Source organism: Cydia pomonella, chromosome 13 (assembly GCF_033807575.1).
Source record: "Cydia pomonella isolate Wapato2018A chromosome 13, ilCydPomo1, whole genome shotgun sequence".
NCBI lineage: Eukaryota > Metazoa > Arthropoda > Insecta > Lepidoptera > Tortricidae > Cydia > Cydia pomonella.
The window spans coordinates 13,982,454-14,008,752 of NC_084715.1; the positions used below are offsets into that span (position 1 = coordinate 13,982,454).

The following is a 26,299-nucleotide window of genomic DNA, read 5'->3' on the forward strand; positions in this document are numbered from 1 at the left end:
CCACGAATGGATATATGTGACACGGTGAAATTAGGCTACTTATTCTCGAGTAAAACCTAAATATCTAAATACCCCCTAAACCAGCGTTCTAAAATATCTGAATTTTTCGCAAATCAGTCTGTAACCATGTCTCACAAGGAGGAAACTCTTATGATATCGATACGGCTATTTGTTTAGGCGTGACGTACCATGACTCCGCCATTTTGAAAAAAATCCAAAAACTGGATCGACAAAAAAATTCTACTTGGTCATAGAATATGGTCGCAAAATTTCAATCAATCAATCAATCAAAATATTCTTTATTCAAATAGGCCTAGCAACAAGCACTTTTAAATCGTCAAATTTTACAAATATCATCTTAATCTAAATATCAGAGCAATTTATTGATGCAGTTATTATTGTTCTAAAAAAAACATTGAACTATTATAGATATGGTAAACTTAATAATAAGAATTTCATAAAAAGATCGTCATACATCAAAATTGTATAAAAATACTAGTCTAGAACCTTTCTAGAATAAAATCTAAATGTCAAAAAATACGGTATATATATACATTGAATTATCAATTTCATCATTAATAACATAACAATAAATAATTCATTCTTTACAATCACACTTAATCCCACGGTGTTTCATCATTCATGTAGTCTTGTGTGCTATAATAGGCTTTAGAGATAAGCTTACGTTTTACGTAATTTTTAAATTTACTAACAGACAATTCAGTTATAATATTAGGAAGTTTATTGTAAAATCTTACACAATTACCCATGAATGATTTCTTAATTTTATGGAGCCTAGTGAAGGGCACTGCGAGCTTATGCTTATTTCTAGTATTAATATTATGTATTTCACAGTTTTTCTTAAAACTGGCAATGTTTTTATGTACATACAGAATATTCTCATAAATATATTGACAGTGTACTGTCATTATGTTAATGTCCTTAAACTTATCTCTAAGTGTGTCTCTATGGTACATTTTATATATTGCACGAATAGCCCTCTTCTGCAGAACAAAAATGGTATTTATCTCTGAAGCACTACCCCATAGTAAAATACCATATGACATAATGCTATGAAAGTAACTAAAGTAAACTAATCGAGCTGTTTTCACGTCTGTTAACTGACGGATCTTGCTCACTGCAAAAGCTGCAGAACTCAGTCTATTCGAGAGATTAGCAATATGGGGACCCCATTGTAGTTTAGAATCTAAAGTTATACCAAGAAAAACTGTGCTATCTACTAGTTCCAATTCCTCATCCTTGACAATGACACCTGTTTGCTCATTCCTTATGTGACTTGTAACAAACTTAATACACTTAGTCTTTTTCTCATTTAACAATAAATTATTAACATTAAACCAATTTACTACTTTAGAAATAGCATTGTTTACATCACTGCAAGCTTGTTGCTGTCGTTTGACTTTGAAAATAAGTGAAGTATCGTCTGCAAACAATACTATGTCATGGTGGGTCTTTACTAGGTAAGGCAGGTCATTAATGTAGATAAGGAACAGGAACGGCCCCAATATTGATCCCTGCGGTACACCCATAGAGACCAATGACCCCGGTGATCGCTGTCCACTCACATCAACCCTTTGTATTCTACCGTGTAAGTAAGACTTTATTAAATTCAGTGCCGAGCCTCTTACTCCATAATAGTGCAGTTTCCTGATCAATGTTTCATGACAGACGCAATCGAAGGCCTTAGATAAGTCACAGAAGATACCTAAAGCATCCTGTGACTCCTCCCAGGCATCGAAGATCTGTTTAATTAGCTCAACACCAGCGTCGGTTGTTGAGCGACCCCGTGTAAAACCAAATTGTTTGTTGTGCATTAGATTATTAATGTTAAAATGTTTCAATAACTGACTCAAAACTATTTTTTCAAAAATTTTGCTGAATGTTGGTAACACTGATATCGGTCTAAAGTTAGTGGGGTCGGATGTGCTACCTGATTTAAATAAAGGAGTGACTTTACTATGTTTCATTAGATCAGGAAACTCACCGCAGTCAACACTGTTATTAAATATAACTACCAGGTCAGGCGCTACAACTTCTATTAAGGATTTGACAGTATGAACGGAGACTCCCCAAAGGTCACTAGTTTTTTTTACATTAATTGATTTAAACGCCTTTAATATATCTGAGGCACTCACATGTTCAAAATTAAGGTTTCTAGTACATTCTGGGACATTCTCTTCTAACAGTGTAACGGCAGACGAGGGTGATGAATTTAAGTTCTTAGTTGTGGAAGCTGGTACCTCGGTGAAGAATTTTTCAAATTCTGTTGCTACATCTAAACTGGAATCTACGATTTTGTTGTGTTTCACGCGAATCGGTTGAGAATTGCGACCTGTAGAGGAGAACATCCGGACATACGAAAGCAGATTGCGCGAGTCAAAACGTAGACCTACGCTACGCTTCGGTCAATTATACATCATTTCAATAATGTGAATAATTTTCAATGTAAAAACAAATTTCCATTACAAATGTTTTTTGATTTAATACTATTCTACGGTCAAGGCAGAACATGCTTTTTTTATAATTTATATGTACAAATAATGTACTGCGAGATTAGAGAGCCCACCTTCAACATCAAAAATCGATAATCGTTATCTGCCTCTATATCGCTCTTGCATATTAGTGACAGAGAGGCAAGTAACATTTTTAGATTTTTCGATGTTGGTGGCACAACGCTTTGGTTCTCGTACCAAACCAAAAAAAAAACCAGACCAAAAAATGTTGGTGGTCGTGTAACCGGAACTGTATTCAGTAAGCGCTCGGTAATCCGACGCTCGTCAATCCGGCAGTTAGCGTCTTCGATGGCTGGCTCTATAATCCGGCAAATAATACAACCGAACGCCGGATTACAGGGCGGTTGCATTGTAGTAGGTAGTGACACGTATATTTTCGTGCTTTAACTTTTCATACTAATCTGCCACTAATCGGGCAGTTCCAATAATTCGGCTAAGGGGAGCAAAGTGGTACCGGATTACCAAGCGCCTACTGTATTATAAAAATAGTTTTGACATTTATTAGTAATAAAATATATTCAATTTAATTCGATGTAACTATTTGATCAAAAACATATTATTATATTATTAAAACTTAAAATTTACACAAACAAACCGCTCCCCACCGTCCCGGGTGCAAAGGCGCCCATGATACTCGCAGCATTTCCACGCTGAATTACCATGGACAGCCTTTGCACTAGGTACGACTCGGAGCGGGGACCCTCCCCCTTTTGCCTGAGACGACGGCCTAGTTCGCGTGTAAAACGTTTTGCGTCCGCTCCCCAGCAACCCGCCGTTTCTACAGCGAAAGGAACGAATATGTACCCTGGGCAAATAGGGGCATATTTTTGCCTTTTTAAAGACGCTTGCATTTCGGCTGCCGCTCCGGCCGTGCGCGAGGTACGGCTGATGTGGGAGGCGGCGAAGGTGCTGACACACGTAGCGTCCCACACCAAGCAACGCCCCCGTTCCCATGGTATTAGGGTCAGGCCATCGGGTCGTTTGCCATCGGTGCGGCTAAGACCAGGGGGCTCAAGCACCGATGGGACACCAGCCGACCTAAGGGCCCTCTGGACAGTATCGTTGAGGGCATGGTGACGCGGGTGCCTACCTGCGCAACGACGACAACTCAGTGCGTGGTGGCCGTCAGCACCCACCATGGAACCGCAGATGCAAATGTTTATTAGTTATGCTTGTCTGTATGTAACATGTCACTGCAAAACTGGAAAAACTGGAAAATGATGTAATAAAATTTGACATTTTGAATGTAATACAAGCTTAAGTATACATAGTACTACTCTAATCTTGAAAACTCAACACTTTCTTTCTTAATAATCTTATTATGCAGACCGAATGTCAAACGGTTGAAGTCATGCCTTTTGGATTAATTGTCTCTCACTAACCATAAGTAAGTATTGTTTTGTATTGTATTTATTTATTACCTACCTACCTACCTATTACACCTACCTACTTATTACATAAATCTCGTCAGTCGTCAGTAACCAAAGGCCATTATTTACGGCTCCCTTGTAGGTTCATTTGTTAAAAACGACTCCATCTTATGTTACTTACGTGAAGATCTTTTATTTGATTCGAGATGTATAAAAATTATTGGTCGAACATTACAAGGTTAAGTAACCACGGAGGGCATTATAATCACTAATGGCACGGTCTTGAGTTGCTCAGGCTTTTATATTACCGCAAGAGGTTCATAGTGTGGAGAACAACAAATTTCATTGTTGTTGTTCAAGTTCATCCTATCGTAGATTAAAGATAAAGCCACTGAGAATACAATGATAAAAGCACAAAGATAAAATTATTATGCTTTACACAGTGCGCAAGAATCGAGCCCTGTCTAGAGGCCCTAATACCTTTATAACTACTTTACTCTTTGGGCCCTGCCGCGAACACCGAAGTTCGCAAATTGCGGGCATATTTTTCTGTCAATTTAATTACGCCTTAATTAGACCCTATTTACTTAGCACGCAAACATTTGAAACATTCAACCAGTCAGAAACAATATTAACATTTCGAATTTGCTGTTGTTTTTTGTAGTGACCTTCAAGTTTGTTTGTTTATAAGATTTTGCACATTAACAGCAACATGAGAACATGCTACTACGAATATTCTCATATTAATTAATACTAGTTAAATTTGAATAATGCCTTGAGCTTGACGCTTACGCTAGAGGAAATGAATACTACCAATATAGTGCGAATTATATAAGTATCGAATATTCTATTATAAATTAGTGTTCTTTTTAGTTTTTGAAGTAGCTTCCTAATAAATAAATAAATAAATAAATAAATTGTCTAGTCACACCAAAATAAGTTAGCAGCGATTTTGATAGCCCAGACGGTGCAAGTGTCAAGTAAACGTCATTATTTCATAGAAATTTGACGTTTAAAATAACCCTGAATAAATCTGGGCTATCAAAATCGCTACCTACTTATCTTGGTTTGACTCTAGTCAACTATTTAAGTAATGTGTTTTTTTTTTGTTACAGATGAAACTGCAAGCATCGTCATGAGCCCAGCATCTCGCGTGTATCTTTTAAAAATAGTGTCATAAGTGATTCAAGTGAAATGAACAGTGAAACACGAGACTCTGTTTAACACGTGGAAATGAAAAGAGAAAAGTATAAGTTCTCCGTCTCGGAACTTGGGTAAGCAAATTTTATACACATACCTATTTTAGTTATGAGATTCATTAGGGGTGAAATGGTTGCGTCTCTGTCTAATGAATTTGAAATACGACGTCATATTACGACGTCACGTACGTGTCATCTGCTTGAGTTACTTTTATTGAGACCAGTAGTCCTTTAGGGTTTAAAAACATTTATACCTAGTACCTCATTTTTTATACCTGAAAGTCAGGTTAATGACAGAATTGAGGTTTCGTTAACCTCAATTACAAACTCTATAAAACTTCCATTTATAATTCAGAAACAAATTACACTTCTTCATATTTACCTATCTTGATTTCTAGATTCCTATGATTAATTTGAACCATCAGAGTTGCTGATGAATTGATAAAATCACCGCTTATCTTACGTTTTTTGAGTAGGTAGAATATTGTTTTATTTATATAAGCAGTTATACATTGAGCGCTTTTCTTTAGGAAGTACTCATTGCTAGTTTTACTACTATTTTCTTCTTAAGGGGGTCCCCAACGCCAATGACCTTCGATCAGTCCCTGAGTTTTCTAATGTTTTTGTTGCTTATCATATTAACAGCAACGGCTGTAAGCAGTATAATGCCACATATTTACTTCAAAGTTCACTGTCTTTGAGATATTTGGCATCAAAGTTGAACAATTTTAGGCCAAAAAACTGGTTTACTGGCCATAACTTTTGTGTTACTTAGTTTAAAATTAAAATCTCTGACCCGTTTTTAGAGACGTCGAAGACGAACCTAAATGTGTAGATTTCGTACATGTAAAATCCTTAACACCAATCGAGTAACGATAAAAGTGTTTTTTTAGATAATGTTTTAAAAAAATATAAAAATATAAGTGTTCATTTCTTTCGAAATCGGGCAGACCAGAATGGAGATAAAAAATGAAAGAACCGATAGCCGTTTGTTTTATAATTCTCTCTATAGTGCAAATGTAGGAGTAACAACTCAAAACTAGTCAAAAATCGAGCCCCTTAAGTAAATGTTCTTAAGTAAGTTATTAATTGAAGTGGCGTGACGACTTAGACACCTTCATCTCAGTAACTAGCCAGAAATAACACAACAACGGGAGCTGTGAGATCACGGGGAGAGGCTTTCGCCCAGCAGTGGACTAAAAAGCTATCTAAAAAAATGTATGATCTATACAAAAGAGGCACTATCTGAATAGATCTCCAGTCAGAAGTAATGTTTCTATCAACATAAAATTAATTCCATAGAACAAAATAAAAAGAATCCGCAAGATGAATATAAATCTATCAGTGACTTATAAATCAATATTGGACGATTCTATTTATATATTTTTTCTCAGAACCTCATTAATTCAAATTTGGTTCCGATGATTTTTCTATGGATATCGAAATAATTACCCTGTTAACATTGAGAAACCCATTAATGATTATTAATTCACGAAACAAAACGTCAAAGCGTAGCAGTTTTCTTTTAACTCAGACAGTACGTCTTCCATCAACGGACTGTATTACCATCACTTAACTAGCCAAAGACTCTTACAAAAGTTACAAACCAGTGTGCGTGTGAGCTAAAGACTGCTTAAACTGCCGTAGGGACTGAGAGCGGAGTTTAAAAAAATATCGTACCGCTTTTTAGATTACAATACGGTTTCCAAAATTATCACTAGCAATCTTGAGGATTTTCTCTAGAGACTTCAGCGATTCGAAATCTGATTTTTTGACTTTTGCTCATAAAAAAAATCAACAACATAGGTCTAAAACGCACTTTAAAAATGTGTAGCAATTTATACACATAAGCAAAAATATGAAAAATGCTTCTAAAAATGCCCATTTTATAGGGTTCCGTAGTCAACTAGGAACCCTTATAGTTTCGCCATGTCCGTCTGTCTGTCTGTCCGAGGCTTTGTGCTAGAAAGCTGAAATTTGGCATGGATATATAAATTAATAAAGCCGACAAAGTCGTACACTAAAATCTAAAAATTTTTTTTTTTAGGGTACCTCCCCTGCACGTAAAGTGGGGGTGAACATTTTTTTTTTTTGCTTCAACCCTACAGTGTGGGATATCGTTGGAAAGGTGTTTTAAAACTAATAGGGGGGGGGGGGAAAGAAAAAAAAATGTGTCCCCCCCCCTCTAACTTTTGAACCATAGGTCCAAAAAATATGAAAATAATCTTGAAGTAGAGCTTAAGAAAGATATTAAATGAAAACTATAGCGGATATGATCAGTTTAGCTGTTTTTGAGTTATCGCAAAAAGTTTCCCTTTCATAGTAAAAAGACGTACACCCACAGTCCATCCCTTGGTTAACAATCTACCGTGCTTTAAGCTCCAGTTTAGATTATTGTGACGGAAGAGTAACTACGGAACCCTACTCTGAGCATGGCCCGACATGATATCCGCGATCCGTTCATCTCGCTCACGCATACGCTCAGTGAGAGTGAGAGAAGAACACGAACCTACGGGCGTATTAAGGCGTACAATGTCCTGAAAAGTTTTTTTAGACCAATGAAATCTGCAAAGCAAAAATGTCTCTCTAGTGATAATTTAGTAAAATATTAAGAGGCAAGACCCGTGGTCACTTCTCCATATTAACGTACTCACTGTTTCCTCCGTGGTTGTTGCCCAAGAACAATTATTTTATCGACACAATTTTATCAACATCTGTGTCGAAGGGTTTTCCTTTTTTTATATTCTTGTTATTTTAAGCGCTAGAGCACTTGAAATATCGCAAAACGGCCAAAAGAAAAGCATGGTATTCAAAACTGATACGAGTACCAGAATAACTGAACGCTGATAATTGTTACCTGAGCCCAATAAGCAACAGTCCGACACAGATAATTTCATTACTATAAAATTTAGATGTCAAAATTTAGTTATTAATTGGTTAAGTTTTGAAGGAGGAAACAGTAGTGTACGAAACTTCGATTTTTGAGATTTTTACGCAGGATTTTTCGCCTAAACTGCACTTCTTGAGCTGCTCAACTCTAAGAAGAGGCTCAGCTGGCCTTTCTACTTAAATAATATGCATTAAAAAAAACTTAGACCATTACCGTGTTAAACTTTGTGAAACCTCTGGGAGAAATATTTGTAAGTAAATTTAATTTTTTTGGCTTTTTTTATTTTATGTAAACAAATTTCACAAAAAATACTGATTTAACCAAATAAGTTCATTGGCATACCAATGTTTAAGTGGTCAGAGTTCACACGAACGCGTTCGACCACAAAGGAACGCTCGTCTGCTTTCGGAAAGCGATTGCAATAACGAGCCAGCTGATTTCGTGATGATATAATTGCGCTGGCGGCTGACGTAAATTCTGGTAAGGCTCGCGGTGAAAGTGTCAACAGACAAGCTCAGAGCCCTGACACCGCCATGGCTCACGCTGCTAAGCTAGGTTAACATTAACTCGAATGTAGCCTCTAAAGCAAGTACGTAAGGTCTTAATCTGTAAATACCCTGTATGTAGTGTGTATCACAGGGTTAAACAGCACCAGGACTGCTGCAATGCTCTGTTGATATATTCAAGTATACAAAATCTCCTTTAAAATCGGCAAATTGCGAGCGTGAGAAAACGTATAAATATATACGAATTTGACTTTTAACTAAACCAATACCTAGTGAATCTGGAAAGCGGAAAGAGCAATCAGAATATTGCTACAGATGGATCAAATACACTGTAGGTATTAGGTATACACCGACTGTTTAAAATTGCTAATATTGAAAGCTATCTTACGTCATATAGCCGTGGCTTTGACTATGTAACTAACCGCAATCTCCTGGCATAATCATTAAGTTCAGCAAAAAGCATTTTCCCTTATTAGACGCAGGTTTATAATGTATGAAGTTTATGTTGGAGTCGCGCTACCGCCACAAGTTCCCCATCTGGCACTTTTAGAAAGTCAAAATCACAAGTCATATCTCTGACTCTGACCCTCAAATTAGTACCGAATAAAGTCCTTTACCCGGTTATTTTGCATGCTGAAGAAAGCCGGCTTTCTACCTCGAGTTGCACAACTGCGGGCGCACCAAGGTCGCCGTTGTTGACACGCTTTGTTTTATTTTTACGGCAATTTTAAGCGCGATGGGCTCAGCGCCGGGGTCACAAGTGTCACAACTGAAAAACTTAAGACGGAAGAATAGTTTTGCGATCCTAACTAAATAACGATACTTTTTCTATGAAATTCCCATTTCAGGAGAAAACGGTTTTTAACTAAATCTTAACAAATAACTTTGATTTTGATGTCGATCGTTTTAGCATAATGTGAACTCTTAATCTGTGACTACCATGTGTATAGGGTATACGTATTATATTCTAGGTTTCAATTTAAAAAAAAATTGAAAAAGGAAAACTTATAAACCTAGTTTTTCATTGTGTCAATAGCATACAAAAAATTATGGAGAATGGAAAATATTTAGAAGGGGGAAAACATGTTCTCTTATTGTATGGACGAGTACGTGGTATACTTCCCTCTTAACGATGGACTTTCAAGACGCTCAAGTCTCACATTTTCCAACCCTTACTTTGACTGCATCTGAAAGTTACCAAAATTTTGAGAGCAAAGCTAAAGTATACGTTACATTACTGAGACCAGAAAACTTGTAAACCGTACAACGGAGAAAACATAGTAAATTGAGGCAGAGTTGTGGTTTAACCCTTCGTACTAAAATTGATATCCAAGCAAGCCAAAGATTAAACCACGAACGTAGCGAATGATTCAAAAGTGGACTCTTGAGCGTTGCGAGGCTTTCAAGGCACGAGGGTTAAAATATTCTTTGCTCCCGAGTGTAACAAAAGTAATTACCACATCAATGCGACCTTAGAGGTTAAAATCAAACATGCAAGTACATTCTGCATATTTAATCTATGTTTAATGTTAGATTGTCGATTCGCATCAGTCATGACCGTTTTAAGCGTGCTGCGGAACACGACGCAATCTCTCAATGCCGTTTTGGCAAATCTACGTTTTTATTATTACGGATCCTCTTCTTAGCATCCCAATTATTTGCAACAGCAATCAGTGAACTTGAACTAAATTTGTTTTAAAGAAAAAACGATCAGTTTCATTCACAACTTTCAATAGGCTTTATTATTCGTATTATGTAAAATTGCCCCTTGATGCCCGCATCTCACTTGACTATGGCTGTTGTATTTGCGCAAATACTTATAGCTGCATCACTTATGGAAAGAGATGCAACACGAATATTTGAGGAACTACAGCCATGTGTGTATTACTCAATAATAATAAGCTTATCAGGATATAAGCCGTACCTAAATTGTTTATTTGGCGTATGCCGTAGTTTATTTACCTATACCTACTGTTTTTTACCTTCGTAGGAAGGTAACAAAGTACGGTTCTATTACAGATCTGAAGACCAGGGTAGGCGAATATATAGAGTAAAATCTAAGAAGAACAAAAATACATACTTACAGGGTGTTTATTGAGTCACCTGCAATATTTTATGGAATGAATATGTATATAGGTCATGTCATACTAAGCAACTTTTACTATGGGACCAACTTCGAAATCCCGAAAAAAAATGGAGGTTTCATACATTCAAGCTGTTTGACCTTGACATTTTCTATGAGAGAGTAACATTTTTTTTCGCGATTTCTGGATTGGTCCCTTAATAAAAGTTACTCAATATAACCTATATATTCAGCCCGTAAATGATTGCGGGTGACTAACACAACACACACACACACTGTACAAGGTGACAAACACAAGCACTAGAAGGATATTGATTATGTTGGACAAATAGTTATGAATAAAGTATCAATTATTAAGGACAGGTCATGCACGGGCGCTGCCGGCCTTGAGTCGCTCACCTCGATGAGCACTGAGCAGCCAACAACCACATCTCGCGCAGGAAACAATCACGGATAATAATCGGACCTCTTCCTTGCACTTAGAAGCACGAGCACGGACGGAAGCGCAATAAATATATACAATTATTATAACTGATCAGACCTCATGGACGGGATGGGATGATATTTGATTTTACGATTAGATAGTTACAATATTTGTCCTCAAAACATTATTATATTAGGAATATTTGCCATAATCATAATACCTTATTGCGACCATGGTAATATAGATGTTACACAATATTATAAACAGTTTCAAATGGACCCTGTTAGGGCAAAGCAAGGATGTATGTAGGTACCTACATACATATTCACACTAGCATATTATAAAATTACACAAAAATATTTTTTTTTATATAATTCGTTTCAAATCGTAAAAATTGTACCTATACTCATTTGAAACAAAAACATCCGTAAAATTCATCAATTAAAAATTAAAATTCAACTAATCAATTTCATAATTAATTTTTATATAATCTACAAATAACAAAACTAGAAGAATTTCCAGAATCTACATAAGTAATTTTATATATTATTACCGATTGTGCAGTTTTTAAAGTTACATTATATAATTTTTAATAATCAGAATATCCGGTGGAATGTTGTTTGATATTTCATTAAGTAATCGATTGGTTTGGATTGTTACCTTGATGAAATTATCTTGGAACATAGGTAACTTTGACTTATTTATTCAAAAACCTTGACTAATGATATAAGTATCGTGATATATTACGTATTAATGAAAATAATATATTATATCATCACATCATTACATTTGAGTCAATAACTTAAGTCGTTTTAGTCTGATAATAAAATTTCGTAGGTAATATTATTTCAAAGGTGTTAGACGCCTTGCCTGCCAAGATTTGGCTAGAACCGTGATTATAATCGGAATATACATTTCTTATACCAATTTACCAATCGCGAATAAGTTAACAGCCACTAAGTAGGTACCTGCTCTGTTTATAAAAACGATCACGTCAATTGAAATTCAAACAACAGTATCTTTCACAACGCTTACAGAGTACGCTCCTTCAAAGAATGCAGAGTAATATCTAATATTTGATACCGCATAGTTGTTATCGATCGGGAGGTCAAGTTATAAAAGTGACAAAAATGCAGTACAGACAAAGGTTTTTGTGAATGAAGTAAGCGCACGACACACGGTATTTCCCATAGTGACACGAACACGAAGCCTGGGTGGTATAAGTAAGCATCATTATGTAAGAAGGCAATGAGGTCACTTGCGAAGAAAGCGCCCCTGTGCCAGCACCAGCAACCAGCATGTCCCCGCTACACTGTAGCTAGGAACTGCATAACAAACGCCATTTTCGTAATTTGAAGAAATAATGACGCAATCATACAAAAATGATTGAATACAAATAAGATTGAATAACGTAAAAAGTGACGGAAAATAAGAGAGGCAGCATTACCTCGAATGTAAAGTCCCACGCAGCTTAAGCTTACTGTCAGCCCCGAAATTCACCCAAAAATAATTATAATAATAAATGACTATATTAAGTATTATTACACTGACTACATACTACACCGACGACATCAATAGAGGTTATGATAGTTAAATAGCTGCTCAGCAGTGGAAATATTAAAAAGTTATTTTTATTATACATTAAAGATATAAAAGTAATATCGCTCTATCCCTAATTGGTAACAATCTAATGATGCACGGATTAGCAGGTATTCAATAGCGCATTATGTAACGGTTTGATAGGTACTTATGAGATATATTAAATATTGAATAACATGCTTTTTATATAAATTTATTCTCTTTGATATGCAATGTTAGCTCAAAAATAATAATAAAAAATAAAAATAATATTAGGACCAACCTCGAGGCGGGGTTGTGCTGAGGGTGTAGGGGAGTGGAAGGTACCTTTCTTCAGATTTTTGCTCATATCTTTAGGTAAAGGGGAGCCAAAAAAAAACATCCTGTATCTATAGACGAGTACAAGGATGATATTACACTTGACTATTTCGTAGAAAGGTCAGACGGAAGTCGTTCTCGATAGCTTATTCATAATCGGTTATGCAGATATTATTGACTTGCATTAAGTTTGACTTATTAACAAGAGTATGATTGAATAGCAATGTTAACTCCAAATAAATAGGTAAGTAATTTTCGCTTTCTCCGTCCAACAAAAAAAAACAATATACTATATCCCAGAAACCAACTTTAGAAACATGTTGAGCAACGTCTTTTCGTATTTCTTATGTCCTAATTCGTTAAATCCTCCTCATTGCATTGAGGAAGTGAATAGGACAATCGTTTCTATTAGTATGCTATATTCAATAATAAAATTGAAAGTTTAGTATTTTATTACACATAGTTTAGCAGCAATTTGGTTGCGTTTCGTCTTCAATAGTCGTAACGGGAGAAACTACATGTCAACTTGCGTTGCACAATACCCGTTTCGCACACGTCATTGGTAAGTGCACTTTGTTCCGTGACTTGCTAAATAAAACATTTAGCACCCGTACACTTCCTAATAAAACTAATATTATATCTATGTATGTACCTATTTATTTTTATACTTAGCCAGGACCGATAGAAAGTTTATAATAGCTCTGGGGATAGTGAGCATCCCCCTATCCACTAAAGTAAAGATGCTAAGCACGAAGAATTTCGTACATCGATCCGCCTGTTCCTATCTCTATCGCACGTGCATAATTATATTGCTGTCCCACTCAAAGGTATGACTATTGTCAATAGTCACTATTGACCGCCGACGCATAAGATAGAGATACAACAGGAACATGCGCACGGGCAGGCGGTTCAATGTACGAATACGATTCCTTCGGGCAGATCGTCCTGGCTATACCTGGGGACGCGTTCCTTAGAGAATTAGACCAGCCCGCGAATGCTTCCCAATTTATCTATATCCATGACTAAGAAAATATACATTAATAGTTATTTACGATACAAGTGCGAAAATTTGGAAATTCGTAACGAGTGGCGATAAATTAAAACACGACCGAGGGGAGTGTTTTAAATTGACACGAGATGCGAATTACCTATTCGCACATGTATCGTACAACGTTTTACAGTACATATAATAATAAATAATAATAAATAAATATTATAAGACATTATTACACAAATTGGCTAAGTCCCACAGTAAGCTCAATAAGGCTTGTGATGAGGGTACTTAGACAACGATATATATAATATATAAATATTTATAAATACTTAAATACATAGAAAACATCCATGACTCAGGAACAAATATCCATGCTCATCACACGAATAAATGCCCTTACCAGGATTTGAACCCGGGACCATCAGCTTCGTAGGCAGGGTCACTACCCACTAGGCCAAACCGGTCGTCAATACATATGACCCTTTAAATTTTCGACATAGTTACATAATGTGCTAATTTACGCACTAGTGCGGAAAAGTAGCATCATATGTACTGTAAAAATACATATAAGACTGTTTCAAATAATTATAATATAAATTTGTTACATTTTCAGGTACTAAAATATTTATATTTCCCTTTCATATAGCAATTACCTATGAATACAATACTTAAAATAATGAACCATGTTTCGTGTCCTCAGCTCGAACCTTCTAACGGAAATGTTTGCAAATTATATTGTTATTAACATATTTCAATTATGGTCACGTTCCTCCACCAACACTAATATCCGGTCATCCAAGTTAGTCAGTCATTACGGTGAGTGACCGTGCCTGGGGTTTTGCTCGCAGTTGGTACGTTTAACCCTTTATTCGCAATCACACTTGGCCTTAATTACGGTTATTAGCGCTTTGACTTTTGAACGAGGTGTCACTTTTCCCACTCTTATGAAAATCAGCTTTTTACCTGTACATACTACTGCAACGGCGAATATCAGCACCTTTTTGTGCTAATAATATGGTCGTTTGTTAACCAAGGAATGAAAAGTACCCATTTCTGTCGAGGTAATTTAATAGTCCTAGACTGAAATGGTGCCTTTTACCTGAGTTAAATACTCTACTTTTCATTTCGAATATTACGAGGATTTTTTTTATCGGGTGTAGGTTATTTTCAAAATTTTATTGTCAGTATCATTATTTAATTGTTGTTGGAGTTTATTACGGTTTCGGATACAACGCAGGATCGCGGGAGTGATCCAGGGCTTAATTAAACGATTTTTGCTAGGTATAGAAGTAGTAATAGAGTTTTTTTCTACTGTTTCATTTAATATGTGTATTAATCGATTGTTTAAATCGTCCGAGTTCCTTAACAATGGCGATGACCATGAGCAAATTACATACCTACCTACATTATTCGATTGAATAAAAACTATAAACAATTTACTCATACATAAGAGATAATCTTTAATCATACTGTAAGCTATGGCCACCTGTAAGTGGCTAAGCATCTGTCCATATTCTGTATTTACGTTCACTTTACATCCTAATGTAATAGTGTATATGTATTATCCGTTTGTAATCCTTAAATAAATTAAATAAATAGTATATATCAGCCAAATAAATATTCGTATTCATTTCTATATAATAATATTCAAATACCACGAACTTAATTTTCTTGACATATTTTTTATTTGTTTTTAATAAGCTATGATACAACCATTACACATTACATGTTTATGTACTTAAGGGATAATATATAGATTTGCTGACATAACCCAGTCACTGTTGACCACCAAATGTCAATATCATGCATACGTTAATAAATGGTTCTGTTTTGTATTGCTTAATACACCATGAGCATTCGATGATAAACTGTTGATATTAGGAAATCGTTTATAGACATCAATGTCGCATGCGCTCTATCATTTACTCAACTAAAAACTTAAACCTATTGAACACACGCCTACACTTATCTACAACATGATGTTATTTTGCAACAGATAGAATTTCGCAAGTATTATATTGCTAATTGTTATAACGATGAATGTTGATTGAAGACGACACAAATGAATAGCGATGCCAACTGTTTAATCAAGCTGTTTTGTCAATTTTCCAATCTACTGACCAAGATGACAGTCGTACATCGACGAACGTCAAACGAGATAAATGTACCGGGATGACAGATGTTACAAAAAGTCACGTGACTTATTTATGTTTCGATTGGCGTTATCTATCAACAATTGTCATCTTGGCTAAGCTCTCTGTTAATAAGCTGTAAATCTTCTCCCTTGGTAGATCTTCACCGTCTTCTAAGGCCACAAAAATGCTTTAACAAGACAAAAGTAATCTACTTTTACGGTAGTCTAGTAAGGTACGGTACGGTAGGGTAGTAAGTAGGAAGAAACTCAAAAATCATCTCAATTCAAACCGATGTTAATTTTGAATCACGTTCATGATTCCCTGTATGATGAAATTGATGAAACAAAACGTAAATGATATAAAAAAGAATTGACATTACTCAAGGTTTACCTTATAAAGGTAGCAAAGTCACCATGAACCGTGAGTCATAGGAAAAGCGAAACTTTACCTGAGCTTTGCGTCAGAACTCTCAAATTTGAAATCGATATACTTAAATATCTTCAATACAAAATCGACTGTAATATCAAGCTATATTAGTTAATAGACACAGATGACACTTTGGTACCTTGGTACCTATTTCGTGCTAGTAACATTCCATTGGTTGAAAACGTAAACTGTGTCAATTCTACAAAATGGCAATGTGATAAAAAATCACCGACTTTTTACGTTCGTCGTCCATTTGGTCTTGATATGTAGGTAAATAGCAAATTCCCATGCAGCAAGCCCAAAGTCAACGGTCACATCCTACAATATGTAATGTAATATACGGTGGTTCAACGTAAGTGCGGAAGTGAGCGCTTTCCTTGTCCGCACATTGTGATCCGATAAGGTCAACCAGAGGTCGGCTCAAGGTGAACTATCGTTACTAATGCTCGACCCATTCTTTACCTATTATCTTAATTGGTTACAAACACCCGGACGACGAGGAATCGCCATGAATACAGATTTATCCAACAAGTACCTAGAATGTGGAGAGGCGCGATTACATGTTGTTTTTGTACATGTGGTTTTTGGCAAAAAAATACTTCATGTTGATATTGAGGCGCTACCGCCATTAAAACTTTAATTCACAATTGTAAATCGATAACATAGTACGTACTGTTTACTCAAAAACTTTGAAATTTTTCACAATTTTGCAAAATGTGTTCATATCGGGTAGGGACTCTACATAAAAACAAGTCCATTATGAAATTAAATTAAAATATATAGAAATAAAAATTGCAAATATATAAGTACGTACGTTTATAAGGGGTCGCATATAAGAATGTGTGTATCTACCCATCTGATATTCCCTAAATTTTGACGGTTCGCTGGTGAAATAAGAACTTTAATGGCGGCTATTTTATGAGAAGTAGGTTCCTATAAAATAAAATTGTACTTACCTCTACAATATAAAACTATAACTATAAGATCCAATATAAGGCCTACCCTCTATGCAACATTCACAACACACAAGGTTCACATCTTATATGTATAGCAGTCTTCTTATAATGACGATACAAGAGAGAAAAACAAATTAATGTAGATAGATAGATAGTAACAATATACAAGAAAAATAAACAATTGATTAAATTTAGAGGCAGACAACAAGCGGTCTTATCGCTAAAAAGCGATCTCTTCCAGACAACCTTACGTACGTGTATGTAATGTACGTGTTCAATACAAGTTAAATGTTAAGAAGGTACTTCTAAAACGTTAAGTCATTTTTCATTGTAACCAAATGAACGTTATTACTCACTTGAGCATTATTGGGTTTTCCAAAAGGTTTCTTTGACACAAAAAGTCCGGCACGATTAATTTTTGGGTCATTCAGTAGCTACACATACTACATACCTACGTAGGTATGTGTAGGTACTAAATTGCATATATAACAACTGAAAGATTAAGTTGGAGGGTGAAATTTTCTGAATTTTAAACAATTTTTTTAAATAAGTATCTACTTTAACTATCATATATTCAGAAACACAATATAATATTAAATTAAAATATTTTTTTAAGTTTAAATGTCTATGATTATGTTCTAGTATAGCTTTATAAGTTTTCTCATAACATATTTGCTAGACAGATATCCTCATGATGTCACAGTGCAATATTTGCATTAGGAATGTCGAAATTTGTTTTGGTTATTGCGTGTTGTGTCACTATCGCTTCTTTCCTAGATACCATAGCAAATGTGCATGTAACTGTGTGTAAGTAAAACAAATGAAGTCGATAAGATATCAATTTCATTTAATTGGCAGAGTTGCATTTTTTATGACACCCATAAAATGAATGATAAGTTTTCCTAGTTTCGTTTAAAACTTTATTATGTCTAAACCAAGTCACATTGTGGTAGCGTATAGATAAGAAAGTCGTCCATTTTATCACATTACGTACAATTTTAAACAACCGATCTTTTTAATGGCATAATATTGCGTGAATAAACATTAGATACCTACTTACTACTACTTAGGTAATTTGGTTCAGCCAAATAACTGCAGTAGGTACGCGATAAATTATATCGTTACCCAATAATTAGTACATTTTTTGCAGTTACCGTGTAAACAGAAGCAACATAATTTCGAAATGATTAAGAGTCCTTATTCCTACAGACGAGCGTATTTTGTAAAATGCTTCCTTTTTCATTCAAGATTACGACGTAACTATTAGTATTTATTCAAAAACTGATAACGTACTTAAATAATCGTTTCCTAAACTAAGGGCTCCAACAGTTCAAATTTTCATTTTCTCTTTTAAACCTCTTTTTTAATGAGGTTTTTTGGGAGTCTTTTCCAAATTTTGCAGTGAGATGTGGCGTTTCGGTTCTCAATTTTGCTATAAACAAGAATCATTTGGTACATGAATGACTACAATTTGATTCAACATATCTCGTACGAGGGGCTAGAATGATTAACAATCGAAGATTCATTTGAAAAAACTGATAAAATACCTTCCGAGTTTTCTTCATTTTTTTGGCGAAAACAGGGTTTTATTATATTTTATTTCCGCAAATTGTACGCATATTTTGCTTTAAAAATAATATTATAGCAAACTGTAACTTTATGTTAACCTATAAAAAAAAAATCGTAACTATGGGACCTACATTGCCGTAAATTTATATTTTTTTAAAACACGTATAAATCACGCAGCAGCGACGCCCCGCTCTCAGTCCGCGCGGAGCGCGCTTAGAGGACGGACCTGTGCTCGATTGTCAGGCATTCGTTGCGATCGTAATCAGCTACGGAGTTCCGAGAAGTGCTATATGCTGCGATTAGAAAATCTTAATAAAAGTTCATTTTTTACAGTATGCCTAACAGACTCGCTTATTGATGGATTTTCAGTGTTACTTTTTTTTTAATACTAAGTCGGTGGCAAACAAGCATACGGCCCGCATATGTACGCCTGCAACTCCAGAGGAGTTACATGCGCGTTGCCGACCCTAACCCCCTCCCACCCCTCGTTGAGCTCTGGCAACCTTACTCACCGGCAGGAACACCAACACTATGAGTAAGGTCTAGTGTTATTTGGCTGCGATTTTCTGAAAAACGCATTTTCACTTGAAATTACGTTAGGGTTTGCATTATTATTTTTGACCCGGATGAAGTCCAAGTTCTCATGATGGAGTCAGGAGTTGGTCATCAGAATCTACTAATTATAATCCCATCGTGTTTGGGCTCAAAAGATTTGCCCTGACGAACACCATCGATCTAGATGAGGTTCAGGGTCTCATGATGGAGTCAGGAGTTGGTCACTAGAACTCCTAATCTACTCATTATAATTCCATCGTGTTTGGGCTCAACAGAGTTGCCCTGATGAGCACCTTCAATCTAGATGAGGTCCAGGGTCTCATGATGGAGTCAGGAGCTGGTCACCAGAACTCCTAATCTACTCATCATAACTCCATCGTGTTTGGGTTCAATAGAGTTGCCCTGACGAGCACCATCAGTCTAGATGAGGTCCAGGGTCTCATGATGGAGTCAGGAGCTGGTCACCAGAACTCCTAATCTACTCATCATAACTCCATCGTGTTTGGGCTCAATAGATTTGCCCTGATGAACACCATCGATCTAGATGAGGCCCAGGGTCTCATGATGGAGTCAGGAGTTGGTCACCAGAACTCCTAAACTACTCATCATAACCTCATCGTGTTCGGGCTCAAAAGATTTGCCCTGATGAGCACCATCGATCTAGATGAGGTCCAGGGTCTCATGATGGAGTCAGGAGTTGGTCACCAGAACTCCTACTCTACTCATCATAACTCCATCGTGTTTGGGCTCAATAGAGTTGCCCTGACGAGCACCTTCAATCTAGATGAGGTCCAGGGTCTCATGATGGAGTCAGGAGCTGGTCACCAGAACTCCTAATCTACTCATCATAACTCCATCGTGTTTGGGTTCAATAGAGTTGCCCTGATGAACACCATCGATCTAGATGAGGCCCAGGGTCTCATGATGGAGTCAGGAGTTGGTCACCAGAACTCCTAATCTACTCATCATAACCTCATCGTGTTCGGGCTCAATAGATTTGCCCTGACGAGCACCATCAATCTAGATAATGTTCAGGGTCTCATGATGGAGTCAGGAGTTGGTCACTAGAACTCCTAATCTACTCATTATAATTCAAACGTGTTTGGGCTAAAAAAAATTGCCCTGATGAGCACCATCAATCTAGATGATGTTCAGGGTCTCATGATGGAGTCAGGAGTTGATCACCAGAACTCCTAGTCTATTCATCATAACTCCATCGTGTTTGGGCTCAAAAGATTTGCCCTGACGAGTACCATCGATCTAGATTAAGTCTGAGAATATTGACAGGTATCATTACTGGTCACAATACTCTCAACAGACATCTCAAGGTAATAAAAATAAATAGAGACTCCTCCTGTCCACACTGTGGTAAGGAGGAAACTAGCTTCCACCTACTAGCAGAATGTATCATGTACGCGGCACTGCGATATAATACATTCGGTAGAGACTCACTAATAGAAAACGAACTAAAGGACGTCGAACTTAAAGATGTCCTTCTGTTCTGCAGGAAAACAAGAAGATTTGAGGAGATTGGTATGGGAATGCCGCCGGGACAGTAACCTGCAGCTCCAACTTCAGGGAATTGGGCTGAATGAACGCAACACGCGATCGACAGCCCGCCTGCTTCCGGCCGGGCGTCCCTACACTACATCTACATCTACAGATTAAGTCGAGGGTCTCATGATGGACTCAGTAGTTGGTCACCAGAACTCCTAATCTATTGATCATAATGGTAATTTGATGGTGCTTGTCGGAGTAAATATATTGAGCCCAAACACGATGGAGTTATGATAAATAGATTACGAGTTCTGGTGACCAACTCCTGACTCCATCATGAGACCCTGGACTTCATCTAGATCGATGGTACTCGTCAGTATCAATTAGGAGTTCTAGTGACCAACTCCTGACTCCATCATGAGACCCTGAACATCATCTAGATTGATGGTGCTCGTGAGGGCAAATCTATTGAGCCCAAACACGATGGAGTTATGATGAGTAGATTAGGAATTATGGTGACCAACTCCTGACTCCATCATGAGACCCTGGACTTCATCTAGATCGATGGTACTCGTCAGGGCAAATCTTTTGAGCCCAAACACGATGGAATTATATTGAGTAGATTAGGAGTTCTGGTGACCAACTCCTGACTCCATCATGAGACCCTGGACTTCATCTAGATCGATGGTACTCGTCAGGGCAAATCTTTTGAGCCCAAACACGATGGAATTATAATGAGTAGATTAGGAGTTCTAGTGACCAACTCCTGACTCCATCATGAGACCCTGAACATTATCTAGATTGATGGTGCTCGTGAGGGCAAATCTATTGAGCCCAAACACGATGGAGTTATGATGAGTAGATTAGGAATTATGGTGACCAACTCCTGACTCCATCATGAGACCCTGGACTTCATCTAGATCGATGGTACTCGTCAGGGCAAATCTTTTGAGCCCAAACACGATGGAATTATATTGAGTAGATTAGGAGTTCTGGTGACCAACTCCTGACTCCATCATGAGACCCTGGACTTCATCTAGATCGATGGTACTCGTCAGGGCAAATCTTTTGAGCCCAAACACGATGGAATTATAATGAGTAGATTAGGAGTTCTAGTGACCAACTCCTGACTCCATCATGAGACCCTGAACATTATCTAGATTGATGGTGCTCGTGAGGGCAAATCTATTGAGCCCAAACACGATGGAGTTATGATGAGTAGATTAGGAATTATGGCGACCAACTCCTGACTCCATCATGAGACCCTGGACTTCATCTAGATCGATGGTACTCGTCAGGGCAAATCTTTTGAGCCCAAACACGATGGAATTATAATGAGTAGATTAGGAGTTCTGGTGACCAACTCCTGACTCCATCATGAGACCCTGGACTTCATTTAGATCGATGGTACTCGTCAGGGCAAATCTATTGAGCTCGAATACGATGGAATTATAATGAGTAGATTAGGAGTTCTAGTGACCTACTCCTGACTCCATCATGAGACCCTGGACTTCATCTAGATTGATGGTGCTCATCAGGGTAAATCTATTGAGCCCAAACTCGATGGAGTTATGATGAGTAGATAAGGAGTTCTGGGGAGTTCTGGTGACCAACTCCTGACTCCGTCATGAGACCCTGGACCTCATCTAGATCGATGGTGTTCGTCATGGCAAATCTTTTGAGCCCAAGCACGATGGAATTATAATGAGTAGATTAGGAGTTCTGGTGACCAACTCCTGACTCCATCATAAGAACCTGGATGGACTTCATTCGGGTCAAAAATAATAATACAAACCCTAACGTGATTTCAAATAACACTGAAACTCTATAGCACTAATGTGCGCAAACGATTGGCATCTTGACTACGCAGCATGGGTGCGTAGCCACCATGCCAATCGATACGACAACGAAACACTATCTGTCTCTCTCTCGTACTAATATGCACAAACGATTGGCATCTTGGCTGGGCAGCATGGGTGCGTAGCCAACATGCCAAACGTTTACGATACGACAAGGAAACACTATCTGTCTCTCTATCGCACTAATATGCGCAATCGATTGGCTTCTTGGCTAGGTATCATGGGTGCGTAGCCAACATGCCAATCGTTTACGATACGACAACGAAACACTACTCTCTCTCTATCGCACTAATATACGCAAACGATTGGTATTTTGGCTAGGCACTAAGCAAGTGTGTGGCCAACATGCCAATCGTTTACGATACGACAACGAAACACTATCTGTCTCTCTATCGCACTAATATACTTTATTTATACCTGCAGTCATTTAGTAACTTCTTCATTTTCCATTGGTGTGAAAGAGACAGAATAAAGAGCAAGGGTTATAGTACACTCTGTAGTCTGTACACTTAGTAGTAGTGTACATAAAAAAAAAAAACTACTGTGCATATACAATAAAATAAAGAGTGCCCATATGATATCATATGACACTAAAATTAATGTTGCTTGAAATTATATTGAAAACTATCAAGATTATTCTAGTCTGCATTGAAACGCGCGTCGCGTTGCCGGCGCTCGCGTACCGAGCGCCAACGCCAACTATCGAGCGTTATTTCGTGAAATCGGAGAACGCTCCAAGGATTAAGGGCTCTTAAGGAGAGAGAACAGTTGCATTACACACTAACAATATCAGTATAGTATTTCAAAAGTACGAATCTTAATTTTAAGAACCTTACAAGAGTTTTGGGACAAAGGTTTAGTTACATTGTCGGATATTTAAATGTATATTTCACAAGCCCAACCTCGGCCGGCGAGGGAGCGAGGCGTGACTCAGTTAGAGTCGGATAACATGCTGGATTAACTTTATACTGTTGTAAAGCTAACGTTAAAATAACAAATCCTTTGGCTTTACTTTACTTGCAACGGTGAAAGGAAGCAACAGGATGTTTATTGAACTCTTAAGAGCAATTCCTAGCTGAGCAACTTTTCAAATCTCGAATTTTTGAAGCTATGTTTCTGTCGCGCTGCGGTGGGCGGGAGCCGGAGCTATCTAAGTGTGAGTGCGCGCACACAGACGCGAGACTCGTGCGCTCGCTCATTGCGCGCCGTTCCGTCGACATCGCCCGCGAGCCAGACGGAATTTATTCTGCGCTGCCCGACGCAAGTTGTTTTTGTTGTTACCACGTAATATTGTTTACAGTACATATGGGGCTACTTTATAGCACTAGTGCGAGAAGTAGCATATTACGTTACTGTGTCGAACATTTAAAGGGCCATATGTACTGTAAAACGTTGTACGATACATGTGCGAATAGGTAATTCGCAACTCGTGTCGATTTAAAACACTCCCTTCGGTCGTGTTTTAATTTATCGCCACTCGTTTCGAATTTCCTATTTTTCGCACTTGTATCGTAATGTACTATTTTCATTTTTATATTATACTGTATCTATTACACCCTAATACCAAACACCCTATCACCTGTACTAAATGTATTTTATACCTATGATGACGAAATAATAAATGATTGATTGATTGATTGATATTAATTACCATATAGGTAAAAACTGCAAAAAAGAATGATGTCTCAGCTTCGGTTGTCGTCGTACAGTCAAGTGCAAAAATATGTATCGAAAGAATCGTCTCATAAATATGGTACTACGCTCTTATTACACTGGAATAAGATGCTATGGGACATATTTTTGAGTAAGATGTGTACACCCATATTTTTACACTTGACTGTACCTATCCGTATCAGTAAGTTGGGAGTGATCATGGTGTGTTGTGAAATTTTGTAAGTAGGTATAAATATACCTATGGTTAAACTACAATCTATTTAACTTGTAGTACGATGGGGCTAAACTTGGGCCGCCTTATTGAAGAACGTATCGCAATGAAAATCTGGGTAAAGTATGTTGGGATAATGCCGGACAATTTTGGGACCAATTGAGAGAACTCGTGAAAAAATGTTTTTTCGAGATCTCAACACGTGACAGATTCTTGAAGTACGTAGCGAATCGTTAAATAATAACCATAGATTCGGCCTGAATTTTGGTAATCTTCAATATAGAACGGTTTTAGTTTTGTACCTGTGTAAAGATGAGACATACTTTTTTTTAGGGTAACGAGTGTTTTGTCATCAAGGGAGAACATTGGGTGGTGAAAAAAAGTTGCTTCTAATGGAAAGAGAATAAGGTATCACAAAGAAATAGGTCCGGTGTCTACCCTTTTGTATCCGATCTTAACCCTGGTACAAAAATTGGTAAAATTGTGGCTCTCAAACTTTGATACCTATGTCATAAGGCAATTTGATAAGTAAACAATGTGCTAAGAAACCTCTTATTGTAAGGTTTACCCGAAGTAATAAAAAAAAACCACTAAAATAATAGATACTTTGCGAAGTTTTGACAATTTAAGATTTCGTGAACTGTACAGGTTTAGGGAAAGTGTAAATGTATTGTTTATTGAATGGAATGTACTGAAAGATATTAAGTACTTAAGTAGGAGGGACAAAAATCAAAATAAAAAATAATCGTGACCAGTCATTTTTAATGAAGGTCGCCAAAAAAATAAGAATCAAACTTAGAAATCAAAAAGACTAAGTAGTTCTTTAAAAAAGTCAAGGTCACTGAGAGCCCATCTTGAAGTATGGAAAATAATTAAAATTGCGATTTTGTTGGTTTAATTTTGCAATTTATATGTATATATATATATATATATATATAGTTGATATACAATCTTTTTTTTAATATATAAGAAAAGAGAGCAGCATTCTAAGGAAACATCTTGAAGCATTTTAAGGAAACTAATTTCGAAGCCCTATCTCTATTTTGTATCCGAAACTAGCAATGTATGTATGCGTGCACATCTACATATGCATCCGTATGTGTAGGTACTTTATTGCAAAAAATTGCTCATTTGCTATCTATCAGGGATCGGAAACCGGTATTTTTTGTATGGGAACGAAAACGGTATTTTTTCGTTCTTTATTAATTACTTCATTTCTAATTAGGCAATCTAATAATACGAACTCGTTATCTGAAAACACAACTGAGTCCTACATTTAGAGTATAAAATAAACCGAAATATATGGTTATTTCGATGTTTTTGCAAAGTTAGGGGGAAATGAATGTCCTACGTTCTTCACCCGCATCCGGTATTTACCCAACATACCTTAATCGTTGAACCGCCGCATTTCAAAATGGCCCTTATTTTGATATCGGCTAGCCGTAATGTAATACGGCGGATTTATACAATACGACTGCGATACTTATATATAAATCCCCTCGTCAATGTAATTCCATTAAA

General features: G+C 36.9%; 1 protein-coding gene across 2 annotated transcripts in view; it reads left to right on the plus strand.

Annotated features, from left to right (window-relative positions):
• LOC133524286 (dual oxidase maturation factor 2) overlaps nucleotides 1–26,299 on the plus strand; it is a 101,175-nt gene that overhangs the window by 23,086 nt on the left and 51,790 nt on the right. For both annotated transcript variants that reach the window (XM_061860203.1, XM_061860199.1), the window contains exon 2: nucleotides 5,020–5,178. The gene's annotated coding sequence lies outside the window, so the exon portion shown is untranslated. The remainder of the gene's footprint in view (nucleotides 1–5,019; nucleotides 5,179–26,299) is intronic.